Source organism: Rhea americana, unplaced genomic scaffold (assembly GCF_003343005.1).
Source record: "Rhea americana isolate MKP2758 unplaced genomic scaffold, rheAme1 scaffold_9, whole genome shotgun sequence".
NCBI classification, from domain to species: Eukaryota; Metazoa; Chordata; class Aves; order Rheiformes; family Rheidae; genus Rhea; species Rhea americana.
Genome location: NW_028187088.1, coordinates 5,089,174 through 5,101,630, shown reverse-complemented (window position 1 = coordinate 5,101,630; position 12,457 = coordinate 5,089,174). Strand labels below are relative to the sequence as shown.

The 12,457-nt window shown below is 39.6% G+C and overlaps 1 protein-coding gene across 9 annotated transcripts in view; it reads left to right on the top strand.

Annotated features, from left to right (window-relative positions):
• Window positions 1–12,457, top strand: part of CALD1 (caldesmon 1) — a 197,314-nt gene that overhangs the window by 30,333 nt on the left and 154,524 nt on the right. For 2 of the 9 annotated variants that reach the window (XM_085324205.1, XM_085324201.1), the window contains exon 2: window positions 12,095–12,183. The exons of the other annotated variants lie outside the window; for them this stretch is intronic. The gene's annotated coding sequence lies outside the window, so the exon portion shown is untranslated. The remainder of the gene's footprint in view (window positions 1–12,094; window positions 12,184–12,457) is intronic. 9 annotated transcript variants of the gene reach the window in all.

The window sequence follows — 12,457 nt, the reverse complement described above, 5'->3', positions numbered from 1 at the left end:
GGCTGGCTCGCTGAGGAAATGGGAGCCTTGGGTTCTGTCTCTCCTTGGGTGATGTTCACCTCGTGAGGCAGCAGCCTCCCTGCGAGGCCATGGACAAGAAGCTTGGAGATCATTGCTCCGCTTCCCCCACACTGTGCAGCGAATGTGGCCACACAGAAGTAAAAAATTTGCAGAAGCAGGCAGAAAGAGTACAACATTAAGGAGGACTCAGTTATCTAAAGGGATGTTAACCAGGGAGTGCAATTGGGGGGGGAAAAGGCATGGGAATGGAAGAGTGGGAAACTCCTCTCTGGCTGAGCCCTTTGCTGTTTTATATTGACTGCTGCTGTGAATTATTTGTGYTCTTTTTGTCATGCACGATCAGTCTCCGTTTTGCATACATACGGATTGAGGAGTGGGTCAGCAGTGATGCATGGTCAGCCATGGGGCAAGCCTGTTCTTGGAGTAAAGCTTGCCAAGAAGGAGGATTCATCGTCTTGCATAAATTAGAATTTAGAGAGCTGTATCCTGAATTATAATCCTCCTACAAGCCTGGAGTTTTAAAATCTTCCTTTCCAACTGGGAATTTTTTGTTGTGAAGAATGAATTCAGTTGAGCAACAATTTATTAAAAGCAAAACAACCCCCCCCACACACACACTTTACTGCAGTGCAGTCTAGGGTTGTATTTCCTCCTTGCTGAAGGCTAGCTCAGAAACCAGCTGTCAATCTGTTTTTGTCCTAAAAACAGAAAAGTATGAAAAACTGTCATGGTGCTTTGAATATGGAAAGTTCCAGGAATAGCTTTGTTTCCAAAAGGAGGAAGCAGCTTTCTCTGGAGCAGATCATCAATGTCTGGTAAATGAGGCGGTAATTCTCTATTGAAATTGATTTTCTTTTCCTCCTCTTTGCATCAACTATTATATACAAATAGAAGTTCTGCTGGTTTTGAAGTGTAAGGCTGTTTTGGATAGTTACTGGGTGTTTGCCATGTGGGGAATGTAGATACTATGGTAGGGAGGCAGCATATTGAAGAGCTTTGTGAAACAGTTAGTAAATATCCCCATAAACTTGAGGATTAGAAGTTGTGGGTGACCATAACTGTCTTGCAGGCAGACTGTTAATTTGCTGAAGATTAAAAATAATAATAACAAAAAATATAGCTGCTTTTAATAAGAATAATCTGGCATTCAAATATTGAGTCATTTTGTGTCTGGTCATTAATAATGCATTCTGTGTAAAAGCACGTTTCATCTAGAAGGTCTCAGAGRCTGCAAAAGTGAATAGTGCAAAACTTCAGAGAAAGTATCATTCAGATTTTACAGAAGAGACTGAGACATAGTGAGCCTGAGGATTTTAACCAGATTTACTTAYGAAACAGAGAAGGAAACATTAAAAGCCTGATTCACAACTAATAAAGATGTGGCAGTCTTTCTTTTGCTATGACCTGAACAAAAAAACGAATGTCTGTCTCTACTGCATGCAGAAAAGGTATAGGGAAGTTGACAAATATGACAAATGCTGACTTTGCTCATTTCTGATGTATTTTGCATTTTTTTTTAATGAGTAAAGTTGACCAGAAACACAGCTCCATGGAGCATAACCATTTATTAGTTAGGGGTTTGTAAGTTCCATTTTATTGTCCATGGCATAAATTTTTAATCTTGTAGTCTGAAATGGAACAAACCCTTGCTTTTATGATGTGCAGGAATATATGTTACATGTATTTTCATAACTTCCACCATAAAGAAATCCCTTGGAGGAGCTATAGTTGGATTAATAGAGCTGGAGGCTTAGGCTGCATGGTGCGAGGAAGTCCTTGAGCTCTGTTCTGTAGAATGGGCAGTTCTGACTGCCTGTCAGAAACAAAGATGCAAGGGTGCAACTTGGCAGCGCTCATCCTCGGTAGTCACAAGATGAAGGGCCCGATGGAAGATCTTCAGTGAGTTTTGGATCAGATAGTGAACTAGTTTGTCTGTGAAACATCAAGGAATTCAGATTTAAAAATAGACTTTATTGGAGATCAGGCTTTATATATATATATATATATATATATATATATATAAAAACTTAAAATATATGATCAGGGTAAGTGTTCATGGTTCCTTTAAGGTTAAGAAATAAAACTGTTCTAGTGATTTCTAAGAAAAGTGAAAGTTAGGATGTAAGAAAAAGACGTTGAATTTTTGGCCCCATTGAAGCTGCTGATGAAGCTTCTCCCTTATCCATCTGTAGTCCATTCTCAAATTTGGCAGCCTTACTGATGTTTGCCTGTTTACTGTTTTTAGCAATAATTTATGGCTGTAATGCACCAGGTTTCTGGATGTCTAGTACCCTGGGCTAGTAGAGATCTGTAAATCTTGTGCAAGTGCTTACTGCATACATGCAGAACACTTCCATTGCATGTACTAGTATGGCCAATGCTTCACCTGCATTCAAGTTCAACACAATGCCAAATAGCGCAGCAGAGAGTAAATCTAATATGGAAATATCTCAGACTGACTTACTTGGACTTGTCATTGTTGGCAGATTTGAGAACTCTGCTCAGAAATTGCTATGGTTTAATCAAAAGTCACCATCCTTCTAAAGTAGGGTGGACCAATGCCATGTAAAAACAATAGTCTGGCTCTTGTGATGGGTCAAAGTTCTGCTTGCTCTTTCATATTTGTTCTCACTTAATTTGGAAAATGGACACTCTTTCTTTCAAAGAAAAGAGGGCAAAACAAAGGGTAGTTTTTTTCCAAGTTATTTTTGAAATGCTTTAATTCTTGGATGTCCTCTCAGGACTGTCATTACCTTGGAAGTCAAGTCCCTGTATAGCAGCTTAGCATCGGCAGCCGAAACCATTAACAACTTTTGAAAAAATTCATCTAAACACACTCAGTTGTGGTTCAAGTGCATAAAAGAACAAGGCACTAATTAAAAACTTAACAGAGGATTGATATCTTCTCTCTTACATTTTAGCTTTAAGTGAAATTAAAAAGTTTGTCCTTTGAAGAGCTGAGGATGGGATCTACAGTGTTCTCTTTTCAGCTGTCCTCATGCACTCTCTTTCATCTTTGAGTTTGGGTTCTGTGGTCATGTCCACTTTTCTGTGTACATGCAATAAACCAAGTTACAAAGAACAGTGTTCTATGCTTACTTATTATTCACACTAAACAGGCTGTGGGAGCTTGAATTGTAGCCTTTGGCCCATTGTAGCAAGCTAAGACGCGTGCTCCCCCAACCAGCCCAGTGATGGAGAATATTCCTACTGAGTAGAAGGCCCTTATTTTGTGAAAATCTAGTTAGCACTGTCAGGACTCTAGTGCAATAAATTGCTGTGTGAGCAGCTCTGTCTGATGCCTGGACCATCACCACAGCACTGCTGATTGAGTGACCATGAGGAGCATTGTTGTACCCAAAGGATGAGACTTTGAACAGCTCATTCATTCATTTTTTTTTAATGCCTTGAACATCAGCCTGGGACTATTAATGACTTGTCACAGATCTGAAACCATAATCCCTTGCTATGTTTTAAAGCAAAAGTTGTCCTTTGTCCTCTGATTATATTACTCTGTAGACATTTTTCTCAGTATTTCTACAATGCTTTTCTTTCTTTCTCTGCACTTGGACATAAAAATATGAAACTAAACAAATCTTTCTAATCGGAGTTACTCTTGGGGGAACTGACAAAATAACAATTTATTTGAGATATGGTCTAAAACTTTCTTTCAATCCCAAACCTAATTAGCAAGAGCGTCATTACAGGGAATRTCTTTTCCTATGCACTTTTGTTACCAATATGTTATCCCACTCTGGAGTCTGATATGTAATCTTTCCCTGACTCAGGTTATCTAACTGCAGAGAATGGGCMGTTATTCTTAGTGACTTTTAGCCCTAGTAGGTGTAGGATGTTAAATACGTATTTTTCCTCTTAAGGAATCTTTAAATCAAACTTTTCTTCTCTAATATAAGATGGTATTAAGGTCAAGCTGTTAGGCAATGCTTTTTATGTGCTTGTATTGGTCTCAAAGATCTTTGTGAAGGAGCTAGATACTGTTTTCTGTTTTGTCAGTCAGAAAAACTGAAGCACAAAAAAGACAAATGACTCCAGTAACAGCACCAGAGGGGAGCTGAGATCCCTGCCAAGGGCTCTGTCTGCTGTGCCATGCTGTCCTTGGAAGGACTATAATCTGAGTTTCTAAGTAGTATCAAACATGGTACTAGAACAACTGAAATGGGATGCAAAGACAGAGACAGAGAGAGAAAAAAGGACTTTTTATAATRCTCCCTTGTCCGTAAGTAGGGTTGTAGCAAATGATAAATCCTTTGAAAAATCCATTAAAGGACAGGATGAAATTAACTTCTTACAAAAAGATTCAAGTAATAGCATAACTTGTATTCTGTCACATGACATTTTAACTCACACGAGTGAGCCAGACAACTATGTTGTTTTAACCCACATTCAACATTCCTATCGGTAAATCTGCACTAGGGGCCCCATATCCATATCTTACGGAGTTCTATCATTAAATCTCTTTTTTGCTACTGCCTGGAATTTCATTATGAACCATTAGTGATGTAATACTAAACCTACGGAATCTTAAACATGTCTTAAAATCTATGGAATAAAGTAGGGTCCTACCAAATCAAAAATGCAGCACCAATAGAAAATACTGCATTTTTTTCAAATGATTCATTTTTTCCCCAATGTTTTAACCAGAATGTCTCAAAATAAACTTGCTTCAGTATTATTTGTTTTCCTTTTATTTTTATTTTCTTCTCTTTCCCATTCCCAAGACACTATTTATGGATTCATTTAAATACAAAAAGTCTGTTATATGCTGCCCTCTTTTGCATGATTAGTGTTTGACTTGCTTGTGTTTGCTGTAGGAGCCTCCCACTGGATTTTTTTCTGGAACTGGGGGATTCTGCAAGAGGCTTTCTCAGCTTTTTATCTGAGATCTCCCAATGTTTCATTAATAGGCTATGTAAACTGTAGCAGTCTGAAGCAAACAGCGAGTGGAATTTGCGCCTTTGAGAAGCTCATCAGCTCACAAACGAGGATATAGTTTGCACTGTAGTCACTGTTATGACCTAAAATAGCTCTAGACTCTTAAAAACGTACCTTAAGTTGTGTGGGGAGTGATTCGGGGATGTTTTGGCTCCTCTGTGAAATGTTTAGCTGACACAGAATGGTGCTTCTAGTAGAAATACGAGCAAAAATTAAAGGGTGTGCTTTAAAAGCAGCAGATACTCAGCTGCCAAACAAGGAAAGTGCAGCCTGCTTCTGACCTTTAGTCTATAGAAAGGCATGCACAGGCCTTTTCTGGAAGCATTGCAGGAGCCTTCTGCAGCTGGAGGTGTTTGGTGCTGAAGGAGGGCTGCCCATGGGGAGAGGACCAGGCACGAGCGGGAGTGCAGTGTGCACAGGGGTGCCGCGGTCCTGCTGCCTGGGGGAGAAGCTGCCCCATAGGCCTTGGTACTTGCAGCATGCAGCAGATGAGAAAGGACGGACGAGAGGCAGGAAGCACGTCCTGCATGCTCGTCTATTTGCCTGGCTGCTAGGATCGATGAGGAACCACGCTTAGGAAAAATGAGTCACTGCTGGCTCTTACCAGAGTATGTGGGAACAAGCCGAGGGCCCGAGTGGTGTTGGCCAGAGTGTAAACATCCATTAATAGTCTCTCCTCAGCATGCTCGCTGTCATCTCTGCTTGTCTAGCTGTCTTCTTCTCCTCACCTCTGAGGAGCAACTTGTAAGTCTTTGTCATCAGTTCACCACCTTATCTTGCTTGGGACATGCTCTTATCTCTAGATGCGTGGCTTCAACGCGGCTCTGGGAGAGTGCCGTGCCTCTTCACTGCTGACACAACCTCYGGTCCCATCCAACTCTCGGCCTGTCTTGACGTATTGGCTGGGTGTCCATGTCAACWCAGCATTTGTTAAAGTTGAGTATTTCATGCCTAGTGTGTTCCCCATGTGCAGAATTGTAATTGCCCTACTGATGCCAAAGGCCTTTCTTTTAAAACTGCATGTTTTTAAGAAGACAGACTGAATCTGAGCACTGCAGCAAGCTGTTAGTCCAGAGAAAATCTGGCTTCATTTATTTTATTCTTAACGTCAGCACAGATTGAAACTTTAAAGAATTAAGGAATTAAGAGATAAAGTAAAAACTATGTATGGATTATGATGTAGATTACCAGGGGTTGGTTTAAATGTGCACGGAACACTTACTAGGTGGATGAAACTTTCAGCATGGTGTGACTGGGTGCTGCAGACACTGCAGAGCAGATGGCGCTTTAATGACACTCCTCTTCTGTGAGCCTGGTGACAAACTTGTCAATAATGGCCTTGCGSATTTAAAAACAAAACAGAAACAACTCCCAACACTGTCTTTCTTCAGAACTGTCTTTTCTTTGAGCTATAAAGTCACCGCTGATACTGGCTTAGCAATTGGCGGGCTGCCCAAAACAGTTGTCCCACAAAAATGTACAGAATCTCAATCTTTCCATCTCCTACAAAGAAAAGCATGGAACAAAAATGTCAAGGAAAAATGTGTAAAATGGGACATGACCTTCTTTGGTGTAAATATATGCAAGACTSAGAGGATCCTCAGAAAAGCCATTTTTTTCATAACGTGTTTCTGTCGATGATTGATTCCATAATTGATAGAGGCAGTAGGATAGATGAGTAGGGGAGGTCGGAGTCAACCAAATGTCTGATCAGATACTGTAAAATAAGGTTCTGCCTATAAGTGTGGCATTCAGGCATTTACTGTGTTCTTGTACTTTGACAGAGAAAGAAGAGATAACGTACATCACATTTTTTTTTCTGTTACGTAGCTGGATGTGCCATACCAAGTTGTCATCAAATTATTGTCCTATTAACACAATTGTCAGAAATTCAGGTTCCCTTTTTGGATATAAAAGGGACTAAAAGCTATACTTTGAGCTAGATTGTTACTAACTCTGTGCCTCTTCACATCAGTAGKAAAAAAATACTGGGGAAAAAATGTAAATGCTGCTCCAGGTAACCAGAAAAACTGTTTCAGCTGTCTTTTAAATGTTGTTATAGGAAGAATTAAAGGGTCTATTTTAATAGGTAAGACTAAAATGTAAAAGATTATACCTTCCTGAGGCAGGCAGAACTATTGGTTTGTAATTTTAACTATGTCCCTTTAAATAGTCCGAATATCAAGTTTGTGAAAAATGGCATCTTGGGGGAGATCTTCAAAAGCATCTGAGAAATCTGTAAGCAGCAACCTGTTACACCTTTTTATTGTCTTTCGATCTTCAACMTGATCAAATGTAAAAGATGGGAATTTTCATCCAATGGTGCTTATCTTACTGTACTTCAAATGTGGCACAGGCTTGTGTATGTACGCGATTCTGCACAGTGAGTTGCTCGCTATTAGGATATCAAAGAGGAGCTACTGCTTTTGGGTTTTGTGCTGTCTCTTAAGGTAATTGTAAGTGGAAGACGGCATCGCTGATTGAACTGAATGAGTTTGCTGCCATTTGTCTCCTTTAAAAAGCCTTTAGCCCACATCAGCTTGGGTTGTGATGTGTTTTTATCTCTGGAGATGAATAAAACCAGGCCAGGTAATCCTAGGGAGCTTCTGCAGCCAGAATTGCTGGAAATCTGAGCAATTCAGCGTATATAAGGYTTTCCTCTGAATTAGTGCCATATGTGATACAGTTTCAATGAGGTGCTTTGCTGTTGCTCATTCCATCAGTTTTAATAGCCCTGAACTAATATTCCAGAGATGTTTAGAAATCAAGATCTGATATCTATAGGTATTTAAATGTTTGTGCCGTAGTAGGGGGGAAGTTGTCCTTAGAATTTTGGCCAAGCAAGGCTTGTATCTTGAAATTCATTTCAGAGGGTATGGTATTTCATGGATATAGCAATGCAGTATAGTATTTGTTTCATGATATGTATTATGGAACAGCTGATATGTTTCATTCTAGAGTTTCTGTGTTTCAATAGTAGGTTAGATTACTTACTTTTGGAGTGTGATTTTGGGGATGTATTATTTAAAAGCATATCTGTATAGTGCTTTGACGTCCTCCAGGAAGGAGTTGCATGATGTTTTGATTTCTTTAAAAGCTCTTTCCTGGGTGTTACCTTCCTTGATTAATTGAGTCAAGACTTAGGGGCAGAGGCTGTGTAGCTGATTGTGGTAGACTTTCTCCAGGATATTGGGAATTGGCCTATGAGAAAAGGTATGCTTATACCCATGCTCCTTCTTGCCTGGTCTTCTAACAAATACAGAAATGATCATGGAAATGCTCTGGGACATTAAATGGTGTACTGTGCCGAATCTATGGGGAACTAACAAAGAAGATCAGTTCCTTTTGCGGAAGAAAGGAAGTGGGTAGCTAGCAGTGCCCTCATGTTTSTTTGCTAATGTAGGATCTACTATGTAAATACTCTTTGTTTAATATCACAGAATAGGCCTGGGGTTGCCCTGCTGTGAAGGACTACAGTGTCTCAACCATTTCCAGTAGTCGTGTAACCCGCTAACACTATTACGTAGTGATGCGGAAGGGATCAGTCTGTAGACTAAGTAAAGTGGGAGCGTGTAGCCCTGCAGCTCAGCCCGGTTCTCCATTTCTGTAACCCTACTAACATAAGCTGGGTTGTGCTGAGATAAAACAAGCAGCAGTGTAACCGTGAATTGGCTCTTGTTTTTTCATGTAGCTAAAAAGGCCTAATCCATTAGAGAGGGAAAGTCATTTGTGCTCTACATTGGTTTGGACAACTTACTGACACTCCAGATTTTAAGGACAGGCTCTGAGAGCTTAAATATAATTTTTTTTTAGTATGCCATTAATTTTTTTGAGGTAGGGGAGGGGTAGACAACGTATACTTGGCTGTTTTGCTTGGCGTATGAAGATTCATGGTACTATACCATGTTTACACAAAACTGGCTACAGTATGCCAAAATAACCCACAGTATCCAGCTTGCATGTCATAGTGGTCAAGTTAAATTGAAGGAACGGAATTTTTCAAAAATATTAGTCTAATGCATTGCGATCTAAGCAGTAATGACTTTATTTTCTGAAAATGATCATTTCCCTCTTCCTGCAGAGAACAGAATTTCTACTTGGACAGGAGCAATGGAAAAACAAGATTTAGCTTGCCTATAAAAATGTAAATGGTCTGTTTCTCTATTTAGAAGTAGCCATCGCTAGCTATAAAATTATGAAAGGAAGACAGTACTGGCAATTTTAAGAGGGAGTTTGTATTTTTACAACAGTTTGGGTTTTGTACCGATACCTCCATTTCCCCAGTCTGGTAACTTCAGTTTTTTTCTCAGCTGATCAATAGGTAAGTAAGCATAATCGTCGGATGAACTATAGGAAAGGAAAAGGATTTAAAAAAGTAAAGCTTATCCGATCTATTAATTTATAATACATTTGTACCATGCTTTGGTCTCCTTTAGGAAAGAACTGAAAAATAATTAAGTCTATAAGCCTTCTAAGTGTTTTTTTTTATTTTATTTTTAAGGTGTGGCATCCTGAGATTGCCAGTAAGTCAAATAAATCAGTTTTATACAATCTTATTAGTTGTTGATCTCCAGTTACTTATTTTGCAGGCTATGTAGTATAAAGGAGGATAAAAAAATATTGACTTGCATCAAATGATCATCTGGCTTAGATCCTGTCAAATCATGAGTATTCCCTCATTTGTAAAGTCTTTCAGATGGATATTTCAGTATTGTCTCCTTTTAGGAGAAAATTTTGATTTGATAGCTGCGAGGACACAAATACAGACTTCTTGCATTGAAAATTACATGATAATTAGGAAATAAATATTGTGAAATACATCCATTAATTTTATATGACTGAGTTTCACTAAGGAATTCTTGAAGACACATGGCATAATGTTTTTTTTTCTACCGTGCTTTGAATTGCAAAATAACACCAGCCTATGAGAGAATATCATGTACTTGATCAGGAATATGTATATGCACGTATATATTGGCTGTGCTTCAGCAAACATGCTTAGCTTTAACTATGTGAATAATCTTGTTTAGTTGGTTAGGAACATACTGAAGTACTTCATGAATCTGGACACTTAAGAAAAATGATGTGTTGATTTTAGTGTATCACACAAAACAAGGCTAAATGAAAGCAATGGAAATGAGATGATGTTCTGATTAAGACTATTATCTGCCTTTGGTGGAGCTTTATCTCTGAAATATCTCAGCAATCAGGAAGTTTCAGAAGTTAATAATGTTTAGCTCTGCTATATTGCATTTTTTTTCTCTTATTTTCCTCATCATATGTAAATGTTAGCRTATGTTTGTTTTTCATGACCACTGCAAGCTAGGTAGAGTGGGTAGTGTAAGAGCCGAATTCTGCTTGAAAGAACTGTGTTACCTAGTAAAGTTGCATGACTTTTCAATGAYGCTTCAGCCATTGGATTGTATTAACTGTTGGAGTGCAGGATAGATCTAGATTAGTTGGTGGACTAGAACATTCAACTGCTATTGATTTTTGTAGTGGTTTTATTGAGGCCGATGTATTCCTGAAGCTTGGACCTCTGTCATGTTCAGTGGGAATCTGCATTCCTGTAGCTAGCTGTCCTGGATGTGGCACACCTCTGAAAACTGGGAGCTCTTCAGCAGAGAAGAGTTCCTTTTAGGAACTGCCACCTCAGCTGGACAGAGCTATGATTTTCCTTTGAGGTAGTTCTTGGAGCAATTAAGGTGTTTTTTGTTTTTGTAAAGCAAAAAGGTTTAAGTTACATGATGGAGCTACTACTATATATATTGTGGAGACTGACTGTTTTACCCTCCCATCATATGCTATCCTTGGTAAGGATTCATCTGGCAGGCAGTATAGAATTAAAAACCCCAAACCACCCCCCAGAATAAACATGCTCTCTCAAAACCACTGTTTGGAGATTAAGAAAAGATGGAACAAAATTGCATAGTGTCACTTGCAAAAGCATGACATTTTCCAGAGGTTTTGCGGAGCTTTGTCATATCTCCTGCTCAAGCCAGTAAATCYAATGAATACTCTTAAACACATATGCTGATTGTGTAGATTAGAGGGTGAACAGGAGAGTACAAGTCCAGTTTACTGTGTATTTGTCTAATTAAATATAGCTTGCAAAGCCAACTGCTCTGTGTGTGATCTCTGCATTCACCTRGTTTAATAGATATAAAGGTGTTTGGGGCCTTAAGACACCAGCCTTTCATCTTCTGGGTGTGTAGACATTAGGAAGTCTTGTATTTTCCATACCACCATAAATAAAAGAGAACTGGAGCCCTAGAGCTCCTGAGTGGTTTCTCAATTGTGTCACTCCAAGTGGGATTTCTGAGCCTATTCCCTAGGCAACTCTCCAGTGATCCTGCTGAGGCATCTCTTGGAGGAAATTACCAATCTCACTGCCCGCTGCCCAAGCTGCTACCATTTATCCAGCTACTACTCAGAGGTGGTTGTTCTRTCACAGTCACAAAGTGGCTTAGTACCTGTAAAGATGAACAAACAACCTACCACCAAAAGCTAGGTAAATGCATTCCAGCAGCTATGCAGAAATAGCCAAACATTTTTGCATCTTTGACTAGAGGCAGCCGGCAATTAAGGAATCATATTGGTCTACAGCCAAAAAAATATGAAATTCCTGCAGATACTTTTTGTCAAGTGAATCATGGGAGCATAATCGTATTTGGTTCCACATTAATCATTCTAGTTTGTTTTTTCTCTAAAATTCTCGGGTCTGTGGCTGATGCTTTCCAAGCTGTTCTTCAGCTTCACCAGAGACATTCTCAGGATTGCATTATGTATCCCGTTGGGATACAGTGATGGCAGCAGGCTCAGGTGAATGAAGCAGTTTCCTCTGGGGGCAGAAGTAGCTCTTTTCCTCAGGCAGGACCCCCGATTCCTGCAGACTCTACCAGAACTGCCCCTTCCCCGTTGGGAACTCCTCCTCCCTGCTGGAACAATCACTAGAGAAAGTAGAGCAGCTGCAAGTCAGCTTAGTCAACAGCACAGCAGTACCTAGCAGCTGCAGAGAGGATCATGATCTGGATGTCTTCACTCAAAATCATCCTTGTTGTAAAGCTCCTCTGCCTTTGCTGCTCTCTTCATTCCTCCATAAACACTTTTGTCTTTCCAGCACCTGTGGTAACCCTTCGGTTACTCAAAGAGTTCCTTGGGAGCTGAAGAGATAGCATCTTCCAGCCAGGCTCGGGGGTATCACAACTGGTGAGATATGTTATTAATGCTTGTGTTAGGGTTTCGTTTGTTTGTTTTTCTGAAGATATTTTCTGTTCAGTTCAGGCTATTGTTATCATGAGCAGCACTTTGGGTTTATCTTAGTCTTGATCAGTGCTTAAGGTCTGATGTGAAAAGATACTCTTCTAGGCTGGTTAGCATCCAACTTAATTTAACATGTTGGGAAGATATTTCATGGTAGCCCTTGGCTGAACTGACTGTCAGAAATTGGTTATTTGCGAGCAGAGACTTCCACCTTGATATT